The sequence below is a fragment of the Moschus berezovskii genome, chromosome 1 (assembly GCF_049115385.1).
Source record: "Moschus berezovskii isolate FMDL1 chromosome 1, NW_MosBer_1.0, whole genome shotgun sequence".
In the NCBI taxonomy this organism is placed as follows: domain Eukaryota; kingdom Metazoa; phylum Chordata; class Mammalia; order Artiodactyla; family Moschidae; genus Moschus; species Moschus berezovskii.
In genome coordinates, this window is record NC_142460.1 from 140,324,066 (window position 1) to 140,337,871 (window position 13,806).

At 42.4% G+C, this 13,806-nt stretch overlaps 1 protein-coding gene across 1 annotated transcript in view; it reads right to left on the reverse strand.

Moving 5' to 3' along the window:
- Nucleotides 1–13,806, reverse strand: part of MED12L (mediator complex subunit 12L) — a 378,565-nt gene that overhangs the window by 261,974 nt on the left and 102,785 nt on the right. The window lies entirely within an intron of this gene.

The window sequence follows — 13,806 nt, forward strand, 5'->3', positions numbered from 1 at the left end:
AAAAAAAAAAGAACAGCTGGTACAAAGTCCAAGTACCAGCTTCACTCCACTGCTGACCCCCCTCGGGCCCTTACTCACAGCCTCAATCAACACATAATCCCAGCAAGCCAGGCTAGCGAGTCGCCCAGTCCGAGGAGGAACTGCAAGGAACAAACTGGAGGGGAGACTGGGATGCTAATCAAAACCTGCTGCCTGAGAAACAACAGCGTGAAGAGTGACACCCAGACACGGAAAGGAGCGAGAGATGCGAGCAGACCCAATTAACAGAAGACGGGAGCGCAGATCTGCGGAGGGCTCAGCAGTGCCCCCAGAACCACAGCTGTAACTGCCGTGGCCTACACAGCAGACCGCACACTGCGGACGAGAAGAGTCAGAGAACGGTCACAGGGATCCAAGTAACAGTTATGGGGGCAGGCGGGGCGGTTTACAGTAAGAAGGGGGATTGTCCTTCTGTGCAATCTCACCTTCCTTGCAGAGGATCTATGCCTCTAGACACAGAACATCAACTGCATGTTTTTAACATTCATCCAGTTGCATAAACACTACGCCAAAAGGGCCAGACACTCACAGCACTAGCATTTATACGCTATGTGAGAAGTTCTTAACTTTTCAGAATTCATAAGCTCAATTAAGACTATGACAGCTATGAGCACAGGCCCAAGAAAAACATACACATACACACATATACTTTAGCACATTTCAGATGGTTTGTGGACTCTGACAAGACATTCAAGAATAATCCCATGATATTAAAAGACGCTTGCTCCTTGGAAGGAAAGTTATGACCAACCTAGATAGTATATTAAAAAGCAGAGACATTACTTTGCCAACAAAGGTCCGTCTAGTCAAGGCTATGGTTTTTCCCGTGGTCATGTATGGATGTGAGAGTTGGACTGTGAAGAAAGCTGATCGCCGAAAAATTGATGCTTTTGAACTGTGGTGCTGGAGAAGACTCTTGAGAGTCCCTTGGACTGCAAGGAGATCCAACCAGTCCATTCTAAAGGAGATCAATCCTGGGTGTTCATTGGAAGGACTGATGCTAAAGCTGAAACTGCAATACTTTGGCCACCTCATGCGACGAGTTGACTCACTGGAAAAGACTCTGATGCTGGGAAGGACTGGGGGCGGGAGGAGAAGGGGACGACAGAGAATCAGATGGCTAGATGGCATCACCGACTCTCTGGACATGAAATTGAGTGAACTCCGGGAGTTAGTGAGGGACAGGGAGGCCAGGCATGCTGTGGTTCACGGGGTCGCAAAGAGTCGGATACGACTGAGCGACTGAACTGAACTGAAGAATCCCTAATCAGCTTTTAGATACCAGCAGACAATTCAGACCACGAAAATCAGCTTATTCCAAGATTTTTACTCTTCCTATCCTACACTCAGTCAAATTCTTTATCTTAAAACAAAGAAATGTTAAATTATCTAGGGCAGATATCTCAAAAAAAACTCTGAATCTTTTAATGTAAAACAAGAGAAATATTTCAATTACAAAGTATAAAGACTGAACATAACATTTTTAAAAAGAAAGCAAATTGGGAGGAATGCTTTCCTGGATTCAATCTAATCCCAGGAAAAGCAAAAATATAAATATCAATGCAGTAATGCAGTGCATGCTTAGCTTTATAATATTAAAGAGAACAGAAGAACTTACTTTAAAAACAAAGCCAACAGTCTTAAATAAATTCGTCAGCAATGTGCATGTCTACATTTACATGTCTACATCTACATTTTATTTTCCCTCTGCTTCAAACAAAATGAAAATGTGCTACCAAAGAATAACTGACTCACTCAACTTAAGCACAAGCTCTGCTTGACCTGGAAATGCACAGAAAAGAAACTATAAAGGAAAAGACTTCTTTTTAACACATATAGAAACTGACCACTGGTTTGGGGCAGAAATATGCTAGAAAATCATTTTTAAGAAAAAGAGAATTCATTTCCAAGAACACTTACTAAGCACCCAGGATATGCGAGTCTTTGAGGAAACCAAAATTTTAAAGATCTGGCCCTTGTTCTCAAAAAGTTTACCCTCCAGAGAGAAAAGCAGAAAAGGGAACTCACTGTAAAGCAGCAAACTGCTCAGAGGTGGGGGAGGAAAGTGACCGAGTGTAGGCACCTGCACTTCCACATCACATGGGCAACTGAACCCAGGTCTCCTGCACTGCAGGCAGATTCTTTACCAGCTGAGCCACAAGGGAAGCCCAAGAATACTACAGTGGGTAGCCTACCCCTTCTCCAGTGGATCTTCTCAACCCAGGAACTGAACCCAGGTCTCCTGCCTTGCAGGCGGATTTTTTACCAGCTGAGCTACCAGGGAAGCCCCTCATAGGTGATGAGCATCCATCTATGCTAGTTTATAGCCACCAAGATACAAACATGAAGAAACAGGTCTGCAGTCTACTCACTGCAGCTTGTGGCCTCAAAACGTAATCATTAGGAATTAAGAAAATCAGGGAGAAATGCTACTAAAAGATGAGCTTTAAAATATAAAATTTTACTCAATTTGTGCCCATAAAAAGTTATACATCTCAAAATCTATTTCACCAATAACTATTTCCCAACACTGGCCAGACTCCAAAAAGTCCACTCCTTTCTGAATATCAAACAGCCTGCAAAATGGTGCCACTCTTTCCTTAGATGTTAGAGTGGAGGAGTAAGAGGTAGGCTCAGTAGGTGCCAATTTTAACAGAAACAGTAAGATATTAAAAAAGTTTAATGACTTAGAAGAAGATCATATGGGAAAATCAGATGATACTGTACCAACCTGCAGAGAAAGCAAATTATCTCTGCAATATGAATAATTACATATATATTTATACATTTGAGTCATAAAGCATTTTGTTCTTTACTGTTGAGAAACTGTTATAACATGAATTTTTAAAATTTAGCATGACTTTCCAAGGTAACTTCCCATTCAAACATCCTCCTACCCCCATATTTACAGAAAATTTTGATTTACATTTTAAGTGGTTTTAGCAAGACATCTTTTCTAGATTCTGCTGCTTATCAAAAATAAGGAGGAGCTCCTGCTTATTTGACTCTGAACACCAGCCCCAGGGTACACCCCATCAGACATGTTCAACAGGCATACAGACAGATACCCAGATACAGATACCCATCACTCCCAGCCCCAGCTAATGCTCTGCTCTAAAGAATTTTTAGAAAATTATTAGAGGATGGCTTCAATTTGCCTGCCAGATGCTATATTACAAGTTAGTTTGAGTAACTGTCAATAGGACATCATGACTTCAAATATGGGAAGCTGAAATGCATTCTTATCCTGTAAACAAATGTCTAAAAATATGAATCACTTCTTCTTTAAAACAATAAGTAAAATGAAATTTAATAATTATTATTTTAAAACAAAATAGTTAAGTTCAGTCGCTCAGTTGTGTCCAACTCTTTGCAACCCCATGAATCACACATGCCAGGCCTCCCTATCCATCACCAACTCCCGGAGTTCACTCAAACTCATGTCCATCGAGTCGGTGATGCCATCCAGCCACCTCATTCTCTGTCGTCCCCGTCTCCTCCTACCCCCAATCCCTCCCAGCATCAGAGTCTTTTCCAGTGAGTCAACTCGTCTCAGGAGGTGGCCAAAGTATTGGAGTTTCAGCTTTAGCATCAGTCCTTACAATGAACACCCAGGATTGATCTCCTTTAGAATGGACTGGTTAGATCTCCTTGCAGTCCAAGGGACTCTCAAGAGTCTTCTCCAGCACCACAGTTCAAAAGCATCAATTCTTCGGCGATCAGTTTTCTTCACAGTCCAACTCTCACATCCATACATGGCCACGGGAAAAACCATAGCCTTGACTAGACGGACCTTGGTTGGCAAAGTAATGTCTCTGCTTTTTAATATATTATCTAGGTTGGTCATAACTTTCCTTACAAGGAGTAAGCGTCTTTTAATTTCATGGCTGCAATCAGCATCTGCAGTGATTTTGGAGCCCAAAAAAACAAAGTCTGACACTGTTTCCACTGTTTCCCCATCTATTTCCCATGAAGTGATGGGACCAGATGCCATGATCTTCGTTTTCTGAATGTTGAGCTTCAAGCCAACCTTTTCACTCTCCTCTTTCACTTTCATCAAGAGGCCTTTGAGTTCCTCTTCACTTTCTGCCATAAGGGTGGTGTCATCTGCATATCTGAGGTTATTGATATTTCTCCCGGCAATCTTGATTCCAGCTTGTGCTTCTTCCAGCCCAGCGTTCCTCATGATGTACTCTGCATAGAGTTAAATAAGCAGGGTGACAATATACAACCTTGACGTACTCCTTTTCCTATTTGGAACCAGTCTGTTGTTCCATGTCCAGTTTAACTGTTGCTTCCTGACCTGCATACAGGTTTCTCAAGAGGCAGGTCAGGTGGTCTGGGATTCCCATCTCTTTCAGAATTTTCCACAGTTTCTTGTGATCCACAAAGGCTTTGGCATAGTCAATGAAGCAGAAATAGATGTTTTTCTGGAACTCTCTTGCTTTCTCCATGATCCAGCAGATGTTGGCAATTTGATCTCTGGTGCCTCTGCCTTTCCTAAAACCAGCTTGATCATCTGGAAGTTCACGGTTCACATATTGATGAAGCCTGGCATGGAGAATTTTGAGCATGACTTTACTAGCATGTGAGATGAGTACAACTGTGTGGTAGTTTGAGCATTCTTTGGCATTGCCTTTCTTTGGGATTGGAATGAACCTGACCTTTTCCAGTCCTGTGGCCACTGCTGAGTTTTCCAAATTTGCTGGCATATTGAGTGCAGCACTTTCACAGCATCCTCTTTCAGGATTTGAAATAGCTCAACTGAAATTCCAAAACAAAATAACTTCAAGGCAAAAATTTGACGTAATTTAGCAGCTCAAGATAAGAACTAAACCTGTGTTCAATGATATGGCACGTAAGCAGGACAGTCATACACGTCTATAAATAATTTGGATGTATTAAAAAAAGAAAATAAAAAATCATCTCAGAAAGCCAAAAACATTTAACAGGAGCAGAGAGAGAAGACAGAAGGAAATCATTAGTTGTTTCAGAAAATGGTTTTCAAGAAAAGGCTTGAGGAATGAGTTAAATTTCAAAACCGAGATGAACAGAGGGGGCCCAGGGGTTAGGACTCTGTGCTTTCATTGCTGGGACCCAGTTTCAGAATCAGTCCCTGGCTGGGGAACTAGAATTCCATAAGTCAAGTGGCAAGCCAAAAAAAGAGAGAGAGAAGGAAAAAAATGGAATTTAAAAAACTGAGAAGAACAAAAGGAGAAATAAGTATATAGTAAGCAGAATAATCCCCCACCCTAAAGATGTGCATGTCCTAAGCTCAGGATGTGTGAGTATGTTACTGTAAATGAAAAAAGGAGATTGTGTAATAGCTGTAATTGAGATAAGATCCTAGGAAGCGGGGATTCCCCCAGATGTGGGCGGGCCCAAGTTAATCACAGAGGAGCTTCTAAAGGAAAGGGGAAAAGCAGGAGAGTCAGAGTTAGACACACAACAACGGAAACAGGACTCAGAGGCAGGGAGAGATGTGAAGGGGCCACTTTGATTCTGCAGATGGGGCGAGGTGACACAGCTAAGGAATGCTAATGATCTCTAGAGACTGGAAAACAGAAGGAAACGATTTCGTCCCAAGAGCCCGTATAAGGAACAGAGGACAGCGAACCCCTTGATTAGAGCCCAGTAAGATCATAATCGAGCTTCCCTTGTGGCTCAGCTGGTAAAGAACCCACCTGCAATGCAAGAGACCTGGGTTGGGAAGATCCCCTGGAGAAGGGAAAGGCTACCCACTCCAGTATTCTGGCCTGGAGAATTCCATGGAGTGTAGAGTCCATAGTGTCAAGAAGAGTCGGACATGACTGAGCTACTAACACTTTCTTTCAAGATCATAACCCCCCAGAACCATAAAAAGGTAAGTTTCTGCTGTTTTAAGCCACTAAACTTCTGATAACTTGTTACAGCAGCAGCAAGTAGTGTTGAACACTGGGGTGCGTATTTTTTCTAATTATGTTTTTCTCTGGATGATTTTATTTGCAAAGCAGAAATAGAGACACAAACATAGAGAAAAAACATATGCACACCAAGGGGACTGGATGAATTGAGAGGCTAGCACTGACTTGTACATATAGTACTGATACTATGTAGAAAATAGATCAACTAATGAGAATCCACTCAAAGCACAGAGAAAGCTATGCAAAGTAATGTTCTGTGCTGATTGAAATGGGATGGACACCCAAAAAGTGGGGTATAGATATTCATTTTGCTGTACAGTAGAAACACTCAATTGTAAAGCAACTATAAGTCAATTTTTAAAAAAAAAAAAAGTAATGTGGAGCTTCAAAGAATTACAGGGGCAGAGGACTGCTGATTAAATGGCAATTATAGGAAGGCTACAATAAACAAGATTAAAAACCTAAGAAAAAGAGTTTAATGATAACTCACCAAAGAGTACCACAAAATAGGTAGTTCAATTCAGTCTCTCTGTCATGTCCAACTCTTTGTGACCCCATGAATCGCAGCACGCCAGGCCTCCCTGTCCATCACCAACTCCCGGGGTTCACCCAAATTCATGTGCATCGAGTCGGTGATGCCATCCAGCCATCTCATCCTCTGTCATCCCCTTCCCCTCCTGCCCCCAATCCCTCCCAGTATAAGAGTCTTTTCCAATGAGTCAACTCTTCGCATGAAGTGGCCAAAGTTTTGGAGTTTCAGCCTCAGCATCAGTCCTTCCAATGAACACCCAGGACTGGTATCCGTTAGCATGGACTGGTTGGATCTCCTTGCAGTCCAATGGACTCTCAAGAGTCTTCTCCAGCACCACAGTTCAAAAGCATAAATTCTTCAGCGATTGGCTTTCTTCACAGTCCAACTCTCACATTCAAACATAACCACTGGAAAAACCATAGCCTTGACTAGATGGACCTTTGTTGGCAAAGTAATGTCTCTGCTTTTTAATATGCTATCTAGGTTGGTCATAACTTTCCTTACAAGGAGTAGGCGTCTTTTAATTTCATGGCTGCAATCACCATCTGCAGTGATTTTGGAGCCCAGAAAAATAAAGTCTGACACTATTTCCACTGTTTATCCATCTATTTCCCATGAAGTGATGGGACCAGATGCCATGATCTTAGTTTTCTGAATGTTGAGCTTTAAGTCAACTTTTTCACTCTCCTCTTTCATCAAGAGGCTTTTTAGTTCCTCTTCACTTTCTGCCATAAGGGTGGTGTCATCTGCATATCTGAGGTTACTGATATTTCTCCCAGCAATCTTGATTCCAGCTTGTGCTTCTTCTAGCCCAGCGTTTCTCATGATGTACTCTGCATAGAAGTTAAATAAGCAGGGTGACAATATACAGCCTTGACATACTCCTTTTCCTATCTGGAACCAGTCTGTTGTTCCATGTCCAGTTCTAACTGTTGCTTCCTGACCTGCATACAGGTTTCTCAAGAGGCAGGTCAGGTGGTCTCGTATTCCCATCCAGCCCCAGCCACCATGCTTCTGCCCAAAATAGGTAGTAGCCTCATTAATTCATTTACTTACTACTTCATCAATAAATATGTACTGCCACCAGGCCTTCTAGGCATCAGATATAAACAGTCTCATGTATTACTTTGTACGAATAAAAACTGGTTATTTTCTTTTTGGACTAAATTTCTACTATAAAACAAGAGTCTTTAAAATGTTCATATTATTTGCTGCAATCAGTCAATCTCAAGAATTCAGCCCAAGGAAATTATCTTAAAGTAAAAATATTTGAGTCTTCCAGACAACCATGAACCATGATACAAAGACACTCCCCCTCCAAGCTCCCAAAATTGACAAACTTTCCCTCCAAAGTTTGAAAGAGGCACCTAATGGATCAAATCAGAGAAAACCAGGCGACCTGACAGTAAGAGAAAGATCCACACAGATGATTCAGAGGTCAGTGAATCTGCTTTCAGCAGTGGAATTAGCGGAACTTTTGTGATGTTTGCTTTGTTTTTATTTTTCTGCAGAAAAGAGTAATATTTCAATATCTAAGTCAAGATGTATAAATAGGAAAGGCAGATAAGACAGGCTTGCAATGGAACACAGGAAAGGGGAAGTCACAGGTACACGACTACTAGCAAAGCTCAAATCCTTGCAAGAAAGGAAGTTCTCAAACCTCAGACAAAGTGCAAGCTCGGCCCTCCCACCATTCTCTCCTCCTGGGAACAGCACTCCTACTTCTTCTGCAGTTACTGCTGCTTCACCTGCCCCAAGTGGTTCAAGGAACGGGTTATTAATTGTAGTGCCCCACCTTCTCATATTCAGTGTGGCGTTCTGGATTTGGGTCTTTGATGGGCAGTGAAGACTTGGGGCAATTCTTTGAACACAAGGGGGGAAAAAATCACTCTACCAGGGACTTACTACATGCACTGCTCTCTGCTCAGTCTTGTGAAACATTCTTGATGATAAAAGGCCTCAGCACAGTTCAGTTCAGTCACTCAGTCACGTCCAACTCCTTGCAACTCCATGGGCTATAGCACGCCTGGCCTCCCTGTCCATCATCAACTCCCACAGTTTATTCAAACTCACGTCCACTGATTCGGTGATACCATCCAGCCATCTCATCCTCTGTCATCCCCTTCTCCTCCTGCCTTCAATCTTTCCCAGCATCAAGGTCTTTCAAATGAGTCAGTTCTTCACATCAGGTGGCCAAAGTATTGGAGTTTCAGCTTCAGCATCAGTCCTTCCAATGAATATTCAGGGCTGATTTCCTTTAGGATGGACTGGTTGGATCTCCTTGCTGTCCAAGGGACTCTCAAGAGTCTTCTCCAACATCACGGATCAAAAGCATCAATTCTTCGGCACTCAGCTTTCTCTATCATCCAACTCTCACATCCATACATGACTACTAGAAAAACCATACCTCTGAACTAGACAGACCTTTGCTGGCAAAGTAATACTTCTGCTTTTTAATATGCTGTCTAAGTTGGATATAACTTTTCTTCCAAGGGGCATGCCTCTTTTAATTTCATGGCTGCAGTGATTTTGGAGCCCAAGAAAATAAAGTCTGTCACTGTTTCCATTGTTTCCCCATCTAATTGCCATGAAGTGATGGGACCACATGCCATGATCTTAGTTTTATGAACGTTGAGTTTTAAGCCAACTTTTTCACTCTCCTCTCTCACTTTCATCAAGAGGCTCTTTAGTTCTTCATTTTCTGCCATAAGGGTGGTGTCATCTGCATATCTGAGGTTATCTGGACTCGTTTCAATCAAGTCCAACTCTTCTCAACCCCATGGACTGTAGCCAGCCAGGCTCCTCTGTTCATGGAATTCTCCAGGCAAGAATACTAGAGTGGGTTGCCATGCTCTCCTCCAGGGGATCTTCCCAACCCAGGGATCAAAGCTATATCTGCCTCCTGCATTGGCAGACAGATTCTATACCTCTGAGTCACCAGAGAAGCTCAATAAACTACTGGGTTGGCCAAAAAGATCATTTGGGTTTTTCCATCACACCGTAAGTAGAACAAGACTGTAGTAAAAGAACCTGGAAGGTCATCTGGACCCTTCCCCAGGTGCACGATGGCTCTGACCTTCTCTGGGCTCTCCCGCCCACACTCCTGGTGCTTCCAGCGTCACAGTATTCTGGTGCCCTATGAAAAATTTTTATTTCCATGTGATTCGTATTTTTCACAACACAGCTTCATGGCTACTGCCTTTAAATACCCATTAGGAAAGAAAAACACACCTCCATACCATTCAAGAAAAGTACTTCATCATCCCAAACACTATAAGCCAGAGTTAGAGTCTTCAAGGATAGTAACAGATAACTTTTCATATTGGTACTTTGACAGATAGTATGAAGATGACAAAATCCACAGCACGTATCTCCTAGCCTATAATTACACACAGGCAAATGGGATACACAAGACCAGGAGAGAGACACAGAGAGACTAAGCCCTGACTCATAAAGTTACAGTCAGAGAAAAAGCACCAAACTAAGGGGTCAAGAGGGCTTTCCTACTGGTTCAGTGGTAAAGAATCCACCTGCTAATGTAGGAGATGTGGGTTCAATCCCTGGGTCAGGAAGATCCCTTAAAGAAGTAAATGGCAACCAATTCCTGTACTCTTGCCTAGGAAATCCCATGGACAGAGAAGCCTGGTGGGCTATAGTCCATGGGGTAGCAAGAGAGTCAGACATGACTTACTAAACAACAACAAAGGGTCAAGAATGCAGGACCTAGCCCCGATACAAATTAAAACATGATCATGACAAAAGAATATTAACAATTGTAAACTCCCAACCACAATGACAGCGGTAGTAATAACTGAAAATATTTACTCAGCAGATACTGGGAGTTTTACATACAACATTTCAATCTTAGAAACAAACTCTGAAGGAGGTGCTGCAATTCCTATTTTACTGATGAGAAAGCCAAGGTTGAGAGGTTAAGTACAATGGCCCAGGGCATAGATATCAAAAGCAGCAGAACTGGGGACCTAATTCTGCTGCTCCCATCATGAGTGAAGCTAGATCAGTGGAAGCACAAGGAGCATCATGTTTACAAGGAAATCTCCCAAGGGGCTCACATGCACCCCAGAAAGCCTGCCTCCCAGCCCACTTCAACCAGCCACTGCCCTCCACTCACTGTTCCAGCCCTGACCTCCATCTTTCTAGGGATGAGTTGGACCTCGAATGTAATTGACATGCAGAAACTAAAACCACAGGACTGAATTACCAAAGATTTCATTCCTCCTCTAACACAAGCTAGAAGAGATGACTGTACAAGGCAGGATTTGTCTTTTCCATTTTCAGTATCTACTGCAGCCCCTGGCACACAGTAGATTCGATAGATATTGTTAATCAAACAGTAAAAGCAAGGCAGGCTTCCCTGGCAGCTCAGATGGTAAAGAATGTGCCTGCAGTGCAAGAGACCTGGGTTCAATCCCTGGGTTGGAAAGATCTCCTGGAGACGGGAATGGCTACCCACACTTCAGTATTCTTGCCTGGAGAATTCCATGGATATAAGAGCCTGGCGGGCTACAGTTCAAAGGGCCGCAGAGTCGGACAAGCAATATGTTATATGAAACCAAGGATAAAAACAAGGCGGATTGGGCAGGGTGGGATGAGTGGGGTTTATGTTTTGTTCCCCTCCCCTGACAAACACACGGAATTACTTAATATGAAAAAATAACTGATTCAATCTCACAGTTGCTTAAGTATGACACCAGAAACACACCCATTCCTAACAATGAGTCAAGGATGCTGGCGACAAAACCATCACCATCATTCTGAAAGACTGAACCAATGGAAAGAAACATAAATACTTGAGTGGATACGACAAAATTACTACAGTGTGCATAAAATGATTATCCCCCCTCCCACCAACCCAGAGAACTGGAAAACATCATGAACAGAAGAAAATAAACAACAAAAGTGATGAATATTAAGCAGTCATGAGAAGGAAAAAAAAAGCAACCCTATACTTTGTAGAAAGCAATCCCATTTATGTCCCCCAAGACACTTGAGAGTCCCCTGGACTGCAAGGAGATCCAACCAGTCCATTCTAAAGGAGATCAGTCCTGGGTGTTCATTGGAAGGACTGATGCTCAAGCTGAAACTCCAATACTCTGGCCACCTCATGCGAAGAGTTGACTCACTGGAAAAGACTCTGATGCTGGGAGGTGTTGGGGACAGGAGGAGAAGGGGACGACAGAGAATGAGATGGCTGGATGGCATCACCGACTCGATGGACATGAGTTTGAGTGAACTCCAGGAGCTGGTGATGGACAGGGAGGCCTGGCATGCTGTGATTCATGGGGTCGCAAAGAGTCGGAGAAGACTGAGCGACTGAACTGAACTGAACCTACTGTAATTGTTAAGTGCTCATATACAAGTACATAAATGTAAAGCAAAGTATCCAAAGGATATGGACCAACATGCACGGTTGTTTCAGCTTCTGTATGTAACGAATATTTGCTGTACAGTCTGCTCTGCTCTGATACTTTCACAACAACCCTATGATTGTTGAACCGAGGCCAAAGGTTAAGTAACTTGTTAAATGCCTTAAAGATGCTATTAATAGGTCACAGACCTAAGAGTCAAATCTAAGCTATCTTTCTCCACAGTGGGGACACATGCCAAAATGCCCCCATTCTGGGCAGAAGAGTGGGAGAAGGATCCGAGCTGTGGGCTAAAAAGGATTTCTTGATATCAAGAATGTCTTCATGTATATCATCTGTATAGATATCACAAGAAGAAATAACTTCCATAAAGAAAACAAATGAGAGACGATTGACCCAAAATTCCAAAATCAGTAACATCCTTACCCAATTGCATGCAGAGTTCCAGAGAAGAGCAAGGAGAAATAAGAAAACCTTCTCACGTGAACAATGCAAAGAAACAGAGGAAAACAATAAAATGGGAAAGACTAGAGATCGCTTCAAGAAGACTGGAGATACCAAGGGAACATTTCATTTAAGGACGGGCACGATAAAGAACAGAAACGGATAAGGACGTAACAGAAGCAGAAGAGATTAAAAAGAGATGGCAAGTATACACAGAAGAAGTATACAAGAAAGGTCTTAATGACCCAGATAACCATGATGGTGTCACTCACCTAGAGCCAGACATCCTGGAGTGTGAAGTCAAGTGGGCCTTAGGAAGCATTACTACAAACAAAGCTAGTGGAAGTGATAGAATTCTAGCTAAGCTATTCCAAATTCTCAAAGATGCTGCTGTTAAATGTGCTGCAACTCAGTATGTCAGCAACTTTGGAAAACTCCACAGTGGCCACAGGATGCGAAAAGGTCAGTTTTCATTCCAATCCAAACGAAAGACAATACCAAAGAATGTTCAAACTACTGTACAATTTTGCTCATTTCACATGCTAGCAAAGTAATGCTCAAAATCCTTTAAACTAGGCTTCAATAGTATATAAACCGAGAAATTCCAGATGTACAAGGTGGATTTACAAAAGGCAGAAAAACCAGGGCTCAAACTGCCAACATCCACTGGATCATAGAGAAAGCAAGAGAATTCTAGAAAAACATCTATTTCTGCTTTATTAACTATGCTAAAGCCTTTGACTGTGTGAATCACAACAACCTGTGGAAAATTCATTAAAAAAGAGATGGCACTACCAGACCACTTTACCTGCCTCCTGAGAAACCTGTATGCAGGTCAAGAATCAACAGTTAGAACTGGACATGGAACAACAGACTGGTTCAAAATAGGAAATGGAGTATGGCAAGGCCATATGTTGTCACCCTGCTTATTTAACTTATATGCAGAGTACACCATGCAAAATGCCAAGTTGGATGAAGCACAGGCTGGTATTATGATTGCTGGGAGAGATATCAACAGCCTAAGGTATGCAGAGGATACCACTCTAATGGCAGAAAGTGAAGAGGAACTAAAGAGCCGCTTGATGAGGGTGAAAAAGGGGAGTGAAAAGCTGGCTTAAAACTCAACATTCAAAAAATGAAGATCATGGCATCTGGTCCCATCATTTCATGGCAACTAGATGGTAAAAAGTGGAAAACAGTGACAGATTTTATTTTCTTGGTCTCCAAAATCACTATGGACAGTGACTGCAGCCATGAAATTAAATGACAGCTGTTCCTTGGAAGAATAGCTATGACAAACCTAGACAGCATATTAAAAAGCAGAGACAATATTTTGCCAACAAAGGTCTGTATAGTCAAAGCTATGGTTTTTCCAGTAGTCATGTACGGTTGTGAGAGTTGGACCATAAAGAAGGCTGAGCACCAAAGAATTGATACATTCGAATCGTGGTGCTAAAGAAGAGTCTTGCGAGTCCCTTGGACAGCAAGGAGATCAAACCTG